Source organism: Chenopodium album, chromosome 8 (assembly GCF_948465745.1).
Source record: "Chenopodium album chromosome 8, dcCheAlbu1.1, whole genome shotgun sequence".
Taxonomy (NCBI): Eukaryota; Viridiplantae; Streptophyta; class Magnoliopsida; order Caryophyllales; family Amaranthaceae; genus Chenopodium; species Chenopodium album.
Window position 1 is genome coordinate 49,821,023 of NC_137841.1, and position 9,550 is coordinate 49,830,572.

The following is a 9,550-nucleotide window of genomic DNA, read 5'->3' on the forward strand; positions in this document are numbered from 1 at the left end:
GGTTGAGATCTCGACCTCTTAGACCTACGTAGGGTAATGGATTGAGCATTTGCATTGTCGGTTTGACTTTGCACATTTTTATCATTTTGACCTGCGTCAATAGATGCTATTTGAGCACTTTGACTGTCATTCTGATTTTGTTGCTCATCCTCACGAACTTCGTCGAGTTCGATTTTCCTCCTATTTGTCATTTTAGAAAGGTGTTCCTTCTCCAAAAAAGACACCATCGAGAGCAACACACACTTTGTTCTCCGATTTGTTGTAGAAGTAATACCCTTTGGTTTCTTTTGGGTGGCCCACAAAGTAAACCTTGTCAGATTTGGGATGAAGTTTGTCAGAAATCAGTTTCTTGACATATGCTTTGCATCCCCATATCTTTAGAAAAGACAACCTAGGAGGTTTCTTTGTCCATAATTCATATGGAGTATTTTCTACAGCTTTTGATGGTGCACAATTTAGTGTTAGTGCCGCAGTTAGAAGTGCGTGTCCCTAGAAAGAGTTAAGAAGATCACTAAGACCCATTGTTGATCGTACCATGTCCAACAAGGTTCGATTTCTCCTTTCAGATACTCCGTTCCATTGAGGAGTTCCCGGAGGTGTCAATTCTGAAAGTATGCCTTTTTCTTTCAGATGGTCATCGAATTCTTGGCTCAAGTATTCACCACCTCGATCCGATCGAAGGGGTTTGATTTTCTTGCCAAGTTGATTTTCAACTTCACTCTGAAATTATTTGAACTTTTCAAATGATTCAGATTTATGAGACATTAGGTAGACATAACCATATCTACTATAGTTATCTGTGAAGGTGATAAAATATCGGTGTCCATTTCTTGTGGTTGAGCTCATTGGTCCACACACATCAGTGTGAATTAGACCTAATAAGTCTCCCGCTCTTTCTCCTAGCTTGGAGAATGGTTGTTTAATCATCTTGCCTAATAAACATCCCTCGCAATTCTCAAACGATTCTAAATTGAATGAGTCAAGAACACCTTCTTGAAGAAGTCTCTTGATGCGTTTGATGTTAATGTGGCCAAGACGACAATGCCACAAGTAAGTTTGGTTTGACTCCATGGTCTTTGCTCTTTTGGTATTATCATTCACATTATAAACTTGTTTGTCTAGATCAAGCACATAAAGACAATTTTCAGAATGTGCAATACCATATAAAACATTAGCGAGATAAAATGAACATTCATTGTCTTTTACTCGAAATTCAAAACCCTTGGCGTCCAACGCCGAAATTGAAATGTTGTTTTTGGTAATGTTGGGAACATAATAAACGTTATCTAGTTCCAAAACAAACCCGGTGGGATAAGACAAACTGAGAGTTCCTACGGATACGACACTAATTTTGGCTCCATTGCCGACCCGGAGTTCAACCTCTCCTTTCTCTAGCCTTCTAGCATTCCTTAGTCCCTGAGAATTGGAACAAAGGTGTGAGCCACATCCGGTATCTAATACCCATGATGCTAAGCTAGTGAAGTTAAAGTCTATAACGAATATACCTGATTTAGAAGCAACGGTTCCGTTCTTCTTATCTTCCTTAAACTTGAGGAAATCTCTTTTCCAATGTCCCTTTTTCTTATAGTAGAAGCATTAGGAATCAGATTTAGAAGATGCTACCTTCTTGTTCTCTTTGTTATCCTTGGTAGCTTTAGGCTTAGGCGAAAAGCTTTTCCTCTTAGCCTTCCCCCTAAAGCCTTTCTTCTTTTTGCTTGAGAATTTGAATGGCTTTCCCTTTTTGGCAACTAGCATGACCCCTCGAGATTTTCAAATCTTCAAAAGGTCTTCATTTGCAACTTCATGGCTACGTCTTCCAAGAAACTCTATCTTCAAGACTTGACCGTAATTAAATGCAACTACTAGTATCTACAATTAGGACTAATCTAAATATTAAGGTACAAAAATACTCAACGGTACGCAGACCGTATTTAGATTTAAAAAAATACATCACGGATTGCAGTCCGTATTTTCTATCTGAATTGGGCCCCACTAGTTGCCATTTCATAAAACCTGTGAGAGAATATACATTCCATTCATCCATTCACTATTTGTGAATGGCCCATGCATTTTACAACGGTAAACAAGTAACAATGCAAATAAAACACGCGTGAACTAGTAGCTAATCTAGGTGGTTAATCCAATTAACACGCCTAATTAAAACTAGTCAAAGTTGTTTTAACCGGTTATGTAAATAAGCGCAATTAAATATTTGAAGCTCAACTAAATTCCACATCCAACTTAATTAATCCAATTAATTAAGCCGATAATTCCCAAAATTTGTCAAAATATATTTTGCCTATGTCGCTCAAAACCGAGGCCTAGCCTCCAAAAAATTATTAAAATAATTGAAACAAATTAGATTAATAAAATAATTAAAGCGACAATTTTAAGCAAAATTACGTAGTCCAAAGTGTCTAAGTGCCTAGCACTAAGACACGGAGTGCTCACATTTCGCACAACCGTTAGATGCTCAATGAACGTGGGAGTGGGCCCGATGTTGCTAAGCGTTACACCGCCCACATCAACGAACTTTCACGCATCAAAAACGTGGCCCTCAATAGCCATGTTGAACAAATTTATTGCACTACATTGCTTCGCGAGCAACGTCTACGCATAACCCTAATTACATAATACATGCACCAAGTTTAAACGATGCACCATGTGCTCGTGCCCCGCATCACCGCGCCATAGCAGCCCCAAGTGCACGCAACACAACACACACGCACGCACATGGCAGCGTGCTGCTGTGCTGCGCTGCTTGCGACCGCGCGCACCAGCCACACAATGGCTGCACGCACAGGGCATGACAACCCCTTGGCAGCCACATGCGGGCTGCTATGCAGCCCGGCTAGCCAAGGGCATTCATGCCTTATTTTGCGTGCCGTTAGCCTCGGGATTTGATCCCCAAAAATTTTGCGTGACTTTCGAAATTAATTCTAAATTAATTTTAGAACTAATTTAATGAGCAAAATTAAAATTTAAATAAGTCTAAGTCAAATAAAATTTTTAAAGTGCATGCAACCAAAACAATTCCCAAGAACCATTCTTTAATTAAATTGGTTTAACTTGGTGCAACAAAAATAGTAGGGCAAATACTCACTATTAATTTAATTAATTTAAATTAACTTTGAGTTTTGACAAAGTAAGAGAAAGTTGGAAAAATTAACATAAACTCAATAAAGATTTCAACTTTAATACTTGTGAATCCTTGAAAAATTATATCTTCCAATATGAAGATAAACAATTTTTCTATCACAAAGTTTCAAACTTTATGATTCCAATCAACTAAAAAATGATTAAATCAATAAAGTTAAACAAAAATTCATGGAATTTAGTAATATAAAACTAGATCACTTAACATAATTAAAGATTGAATCTTTAATACTTGGAAGCCTCAAAGAACAACAATTTTAGACTTAATGCAATTAGTTTGCAATTATGTGAAAAATAAAACTAAGCATTCAAGCACAAATTACTACAAAGTAACCATGCTTAAAGAGGTTTAAAATTGCATAAAAAATATGTATTGAACCAATTACATAACCACCATAAACATGCAAGTAATTTTCAAGGTTAGAAAGACTTAAAATTTTTCTTAAAAACAAAAAACCCTCGAAAATAGCATTTTTGGTCGTTTTTTGGCTAAAATCCGACCCTAGAAGATTAAACCATTTCCAGAACACGTTTTCCACCCAAAATTCACTATTTTTGGGTCGAAATCTGGGTTCGGGGCAGAAGGTAGCCTAAATACGAGGTTAAAATAGATAATTCGAGCTACTAATCTAATTAGCAACTTAAACCAGAAAATTAAGCCATAAAAAACACCTTGAAAAATATTATGATTTTAAAAATAAACAAGCGTGGCTCCGATACCGCTGTTGGGGTTTGGTAAGTCAAACTTACCGCGGAAACGACCCTAACCCAAAGAACCACTCGCAATTAATAAAACCATAAAGCATAAACATAAAGTAGAACAAAAAAATATAAAACGATAGAATCGTAATTTACTTTTGACACGTGCTTTGCCCTCAAAGACGGGCTCTTACTTGAAAGCATTAGCCCCGCTCACACGAGAGCTTCCAACGGTATCCATCCACAAAGGACGAACACCGACTTTTTAGGTTCGCTACCTTGGACATAGCAAGGTTCGACCAAAACCCGAGTGATTAAATGAGTTCAAAGGTTTTCACAATGCTAATGCCTATTTCAGCTCTCACTTAAGTGATTTTCCCAATACCCCAACTTGGGTATTTATATGGAAAACAAGAGAGTAAAAAAGCTCTCCCATCAATGTGGGAGAATTTGATTTTTCCATTTTATTTTAAAGCTAAAATAAAATAAATAATCAAACTAGTAATAAATCAACAAATGGAAAGCTTATGAGAGAGGTTAGGTGAGGACCATTTGGAGGAGGGGGGGACCAAACTTGCTCCCCATTCCCTCTCCAAAAATCGGCCACCTCATGCCTCAAGCTTCCCCTCACAATGCTCCACATGGCACCACACTTAGGGACCAAGGCAACCCAAGGTGGGCTGCCATGTACGGCTGCCAGTAGGCCTAGCACAAGCGTGCGGGCTGCTTGGCGCTGGTGGCCTAGCACGCCTAGCACTGCTTGTGCGGGCTGCTTGCGCACTCGGCCAGCTAGCCGCGCATCAATGATGTGGGCTGCTAGCTGAGTGCCTTAAACCTTGCGCGCGTTGGCCCAGCATAGCTAACATGGTGTGCTAGCATTGATGCGCTAGCACGCACCAGCCAGCCTAGGCTCGTCTTAGTGCACATGCTAGCCACCATGCTATACCAAATGTTCCTAGCACTTGGTTTGCTCAGGGCATTCCGATGCTAGGGGTATTTTGGTCTTGTTGATTTATTATTTTCGTGTCTCGTCTTTTATTATTTTGACTCGACTTCTGACGCTCGGTTTTGACGCTCTAAGCTCGAATTTCCGACGTCTAAATAATTAATACTCGGGCGACGAATTAATTTTTTCCGAATTAATTCGTGGAGTCGGTTCGTATATTTGCTAGGGTGTGACCCGAAGGGTTCAGTCAAGATTAAGCTGTAATATTAATTATACATTAATATTACTGATCAGAACCGGCCTCCACCCAAGCATTCCGATCACTTGACTTTGCTGAATATATTAGCTTTCTAATAATTCTGAACCTACTATAAGAATATTACACTTATTCGAAGGACACCATTCCTTTCACATTTAGGGGAGCCACATATATATAGTCCGGCCACTTTGTAATGAAAAAGACTTAGTTCTAATTCCATAGAATATTAGCCTAATCTAGAGAGAGAAAGTAGATTGTTAATCAAGCTTCCTTAATGTATTCAACATTACTCAAGTTTAATCTTCAATCAAGCAAGACTTCATGTTTTCATCTTTCATTAATCCTTTCTTTAGTAATCTCTAATCCTTTCCTTTAGCTTTATTTATTTGCTTTATTGCTGCTTATTTTTGTTAATCTTATTAGTTCATCTAGTTGTTATTGATTTCATTGTTTTTAATCATGTTTTGTTTTGAGTTTCTTGAGTTTGTTTCTAGTTTTGATATTATGTTTAATCTTCCTTCTCTAGGCTAATCTTTTAGCTAGGGGAAAGAGGTGGAAAATATGAATTGATATTGGATGAATGATGATGGTTGGATTGAGATTATGCCATAAATTGATGAAAGACATGATTTTTGATAGCTTGAGATTATTGTTGCACTCTATTTGATGTTTTCTAGTTTAAATGCATGAAAGTGATTTGAACTAGATTAAGATCATCTCTATTTTAATTATTGCATGAGAATGAGTTATTAAAGTGGAGTTTTTATGGATTATGTTTCTTTATTCTCTTGATTTGATTTAACTAATAGGATGCATGAGAATGATCCTTATTAGTGTATACCTCTTTCATTGATTTGCCTAGACTATTGCATGAGAATGAGTTGTTTAGGTAGAATCTTGTGTTCTTTTGCATGTGTTTCATGATAATCATCATTATTCCCCTCTTTCTAATCATATTTGACACCCCTGTATCCCTAGCGTCATTTTCCCTTGGTTTTAATCATCATTTTATTGCTTATTTGTAGTTTTAGTGTTCTTACTCAACAAAACGAACAAAAACAATCCCCTTTTTACTCTTGCATAGTGGTTATTGATGATGAATTAGTGTGCTTCCCTAGTGGTTCGACCCTGTACTTGCCACTAACTAGTTTGGTGTAAGTTTAGGTATTATAAATTATTAATTTGATTAGGGTAGTAGCTTAACGACCTCTTCAACCCTTGATCAAATTTTTGCGCCGTTGCCGGGGAAGCGGCTTGTTTAGTGTCTACTATTGCTTTTGTTATAGCCATTTTACTTGCTTTTCTTTTTTGTTTTGTTTTGTTTTATCATCTTTGTCAATGCTAATTGTTTTCTTAGCTTTGGTGAATGCTTAGGAGGTCTCAAGGAGCTCCCTCACATCAAATTGACCACAAGATCAATCGAACCTTGAGACAAGTCTGTAGGCTTTACCAAGACGAGGGAAGAGATTTTGGTGATATAGTTGATAATGATTGTGATATTTGATCTTCAAGTTCACAAAGCGGATCAATGGCAGGACAAGAAGATGATGTTTTGTTTCGTGAGTTTGGTTTGGAGGATTATAAGCTCACGGGAGGGATTTTGCTACCCGTCATGGAAACCAACTTCTCAATCCATCCTCAATATACAAGAATGGTCCAATCGGAGCAATTTTCTGGAAGTGCAAGTGAGGACCCTATTGAACATTTGGACCGATTCCTTGAATTGTGCACAATGATGCAAACCAATGAAGTAAGCCAAGACTACATTCGTATGCACCTTTTTCGGCAATCTCTCACCGGACGAGCAAAGAAATGGCTAAAGCAAGTAAAGCCTAACACTATCACAACATGGGGGGAGGTGGTAAAGGTGTTCTTGAAGAGATTTATCTCTGAGGAGAAGACCGCCAAAATGAGAAGGAAAATCGCATCATTTGAGCAAGAAGCAGATGAAAGTCTTAGTGAAGCTTGGGAGATATTTAAAGAGTTGGTGCAAGTGTGTCTCCACCATGAGTACAATCAAGTGTTGCTCATGCGGTTTTTCTATGACGGATTGAAGCCCATGTCAAGAGCCAATTTTGATGCGGGGGTGGGTGGTCAATTAATCAAAATCCCTTATAATCAAGTTGAAGCCACAATAGAAGAGGTAGCAAAGAATTACTCTTGGGGGGGCCGAAGAAAAAATGCTGCAAAGAAAGGTGGTATTTACGAATTGGAGAAAGTTGATCAATTACAACATCAAATTGATCAACTAACAAATGAGCTTTCCAAGTTGAACACGAGTGTGAATACAAGTTCAAGCGGTGGAGCAAGCTCCTCTCAAGTTAACTCTTTCTCTTGTCAAAATTGTGGAGGAACAAACCATGATACATCTTATTGTAGAGGTTTGAGCCCCGAGCATGTAGCGACATACAACACAAGGGAAAAGGGATTTAGAGGAAGCGGCGGTGGAGTAGCTTGGAGAAAACCACCACCCGGGTTTGCACCTCAACCTCAACAATAGAACCAACAAGCTCAACCTTCCTACAACTCCAACCCTCAATATCAAAATCCACCTCAATCTCAACCCCTAAAACCCAAGAGGAAGCTATTCAAGGAACAACCAATACAACAATCAAACCCAAGCACCTCAAAGAAATCATCAAGAACAAGCACCTCAAGCGGAGCTAACACAAACTCAACTCCTTCAAGCCATGCATGCGCAAATGCAAAATTTTGGGAAACAAATGCAAGAGATAAGAGCTCACAACAAGATGGTTGATTCACAACTAGCTCAATTGGCCGAGAGAACTCCTTTCCATTCACCATCTACTCTACCCGGGCAACCATAACCTAACCCTTCTCACAACACTAAACTCGATACATGCAAGGCAATCACACTGAGGTCGGGAACTTCCTATGAAGGATAAAAAGGGGGATAGTGAGGAAAATAAGGGAGGAGAGGAGAATGTGAATGAAAACAAGGGAGGTGAGAAAGAAAAAATTGATGAGATAGAAGGAGGTTCGGAGAAGAAGAAGCTTGACAATGAGAAGACAACTTCAATTTCTAGTGAGTCTAGGAATCTTGATGGACCGATTCCTTTTCCCGGTCGGCTTGTGGAGAGGAAGTTGAATGAAAAGTTTGCAATTCCTTATTGTCATGAAGAATTTTCACATCAACCTCCCTTTCCTTGAAGTTGTAACACAAATGCCATCTTACTCCAAGTTCCTCAAAGATATTCTCACCAACAAGAGGAAGCTCAATGATGAGCTTATCACCCTTCCACATCAAGTGAGTGCTCTTGCCAACATAAGATGCCCAAGAAGGAAAAAGACTCGGGAAGTTTCACTTTGCCAGTGAAAATTGGGAACATGGAAGCTAGGGGCGCCTTAGTCGATCTTGGAGAAAGTGTTAGTTTAATCCCTCTATCCATTGCTCAAAAACTCAATATAGAGATGATCCCTACAAGGAAGACAATTCAATTGGCTGATCGGTCGGTGAAATTACCTTGTGGAGAGATTGAGGATGTTCCAATTCAAGTGGGACACATCTACGTGCCTTGTAACTTTGTAGTGATGGATATGGAGGAAGATGTTAACACTCCTTTGATTTTGGGACGTGAAGCTCTTAAAACTTTGGGGGCGGTCATCAATTTCAAGAACAACACCATCACATGTGAGGTGGCCGATGAGAAGATTGTCTTTGAGTTTTCTAAGTTGCTCAAGACCCCAATGGATGAAAAATGCTATAGAGTTGATGTTGTGAATGAGGAGCTAGATCGGTTGGGGAGGGTGGTGATGAGGCCTCAAGATCCAATGATAGAAGCTCTAACATGCAAAGAAGAGTTCCACTCTTAAGAGGCAAAAGAGTTTGTCATGGAAATGGAGAAATCCTCAAAGGAGGAGGTTGAACAACAAGTTGATATCGAGCTTGAGTCCAAGGAGGAGAAATTGGAGGAGAGTTCTAAGCCTCCTCTCAAGGTAGAACTCAAGCCCCTTCCCCCTTCTTTGAAATATGGTTATCTTGATAAACAGGGAAAATACCCCCATTATTATCAATGCTACCCTAGATGGTCTTAATTTGGAAAAACTACTTGATGTTTTGAGAAAATACAACAACGAAGAAGGAAATGCTAGCGGTTGTTTTTGCCTTTGATAAGTTTAGGTCCTATCTTATTTTCTCTAAGGTGATTGTGTAAACGGATCATATTGCGGCGCGATATCTCATGACTAAGAAGGAAGCAAAGCCTCTCCTAATCCGTTGGGTTATCTTTCTTCAAGATTTTCACATGGAAATAAGGGACAAAAAGGGAGCGGAGAACTACGTTGCGGATCATTTATCTAGGCTACCTTTTGAGAACAAAAGTGATGTACTAATCAATGACAAGATAGGATTTGAAGCTCTCATGGCTATGGCTTCAAAATGTAGCCCTTGGTATGCGGACATTGCCAATTATCTTACTTGTGGAGTCATTCCCCCGGAGTTTTCTTCTCAACAAAAGAAGAGGTTTTTC

The 9,550-nt window shown here is 39.0% G+C and overlaps 1 non-coding gene across 1 annotated transcript; it reads right to left on the reverse strand.

Annotated features, from left to right (window-relative positions):
- Window positions 1–6,966: 6,966 nt before the first annotated feature.
- LOC145557103 (small nucleolar RNA R71) lies at window positions 6,967–7,072 on the reverse strand. The gene has a single exon (XR_014092176.1). It is a non-coding gene; the product is annotated as a small nucleolar RNA R71 (small nucleolar RNA).
- Between the last annotated feature and the right edge of the window lie 2,478 nt (window positions 7,073–9,550).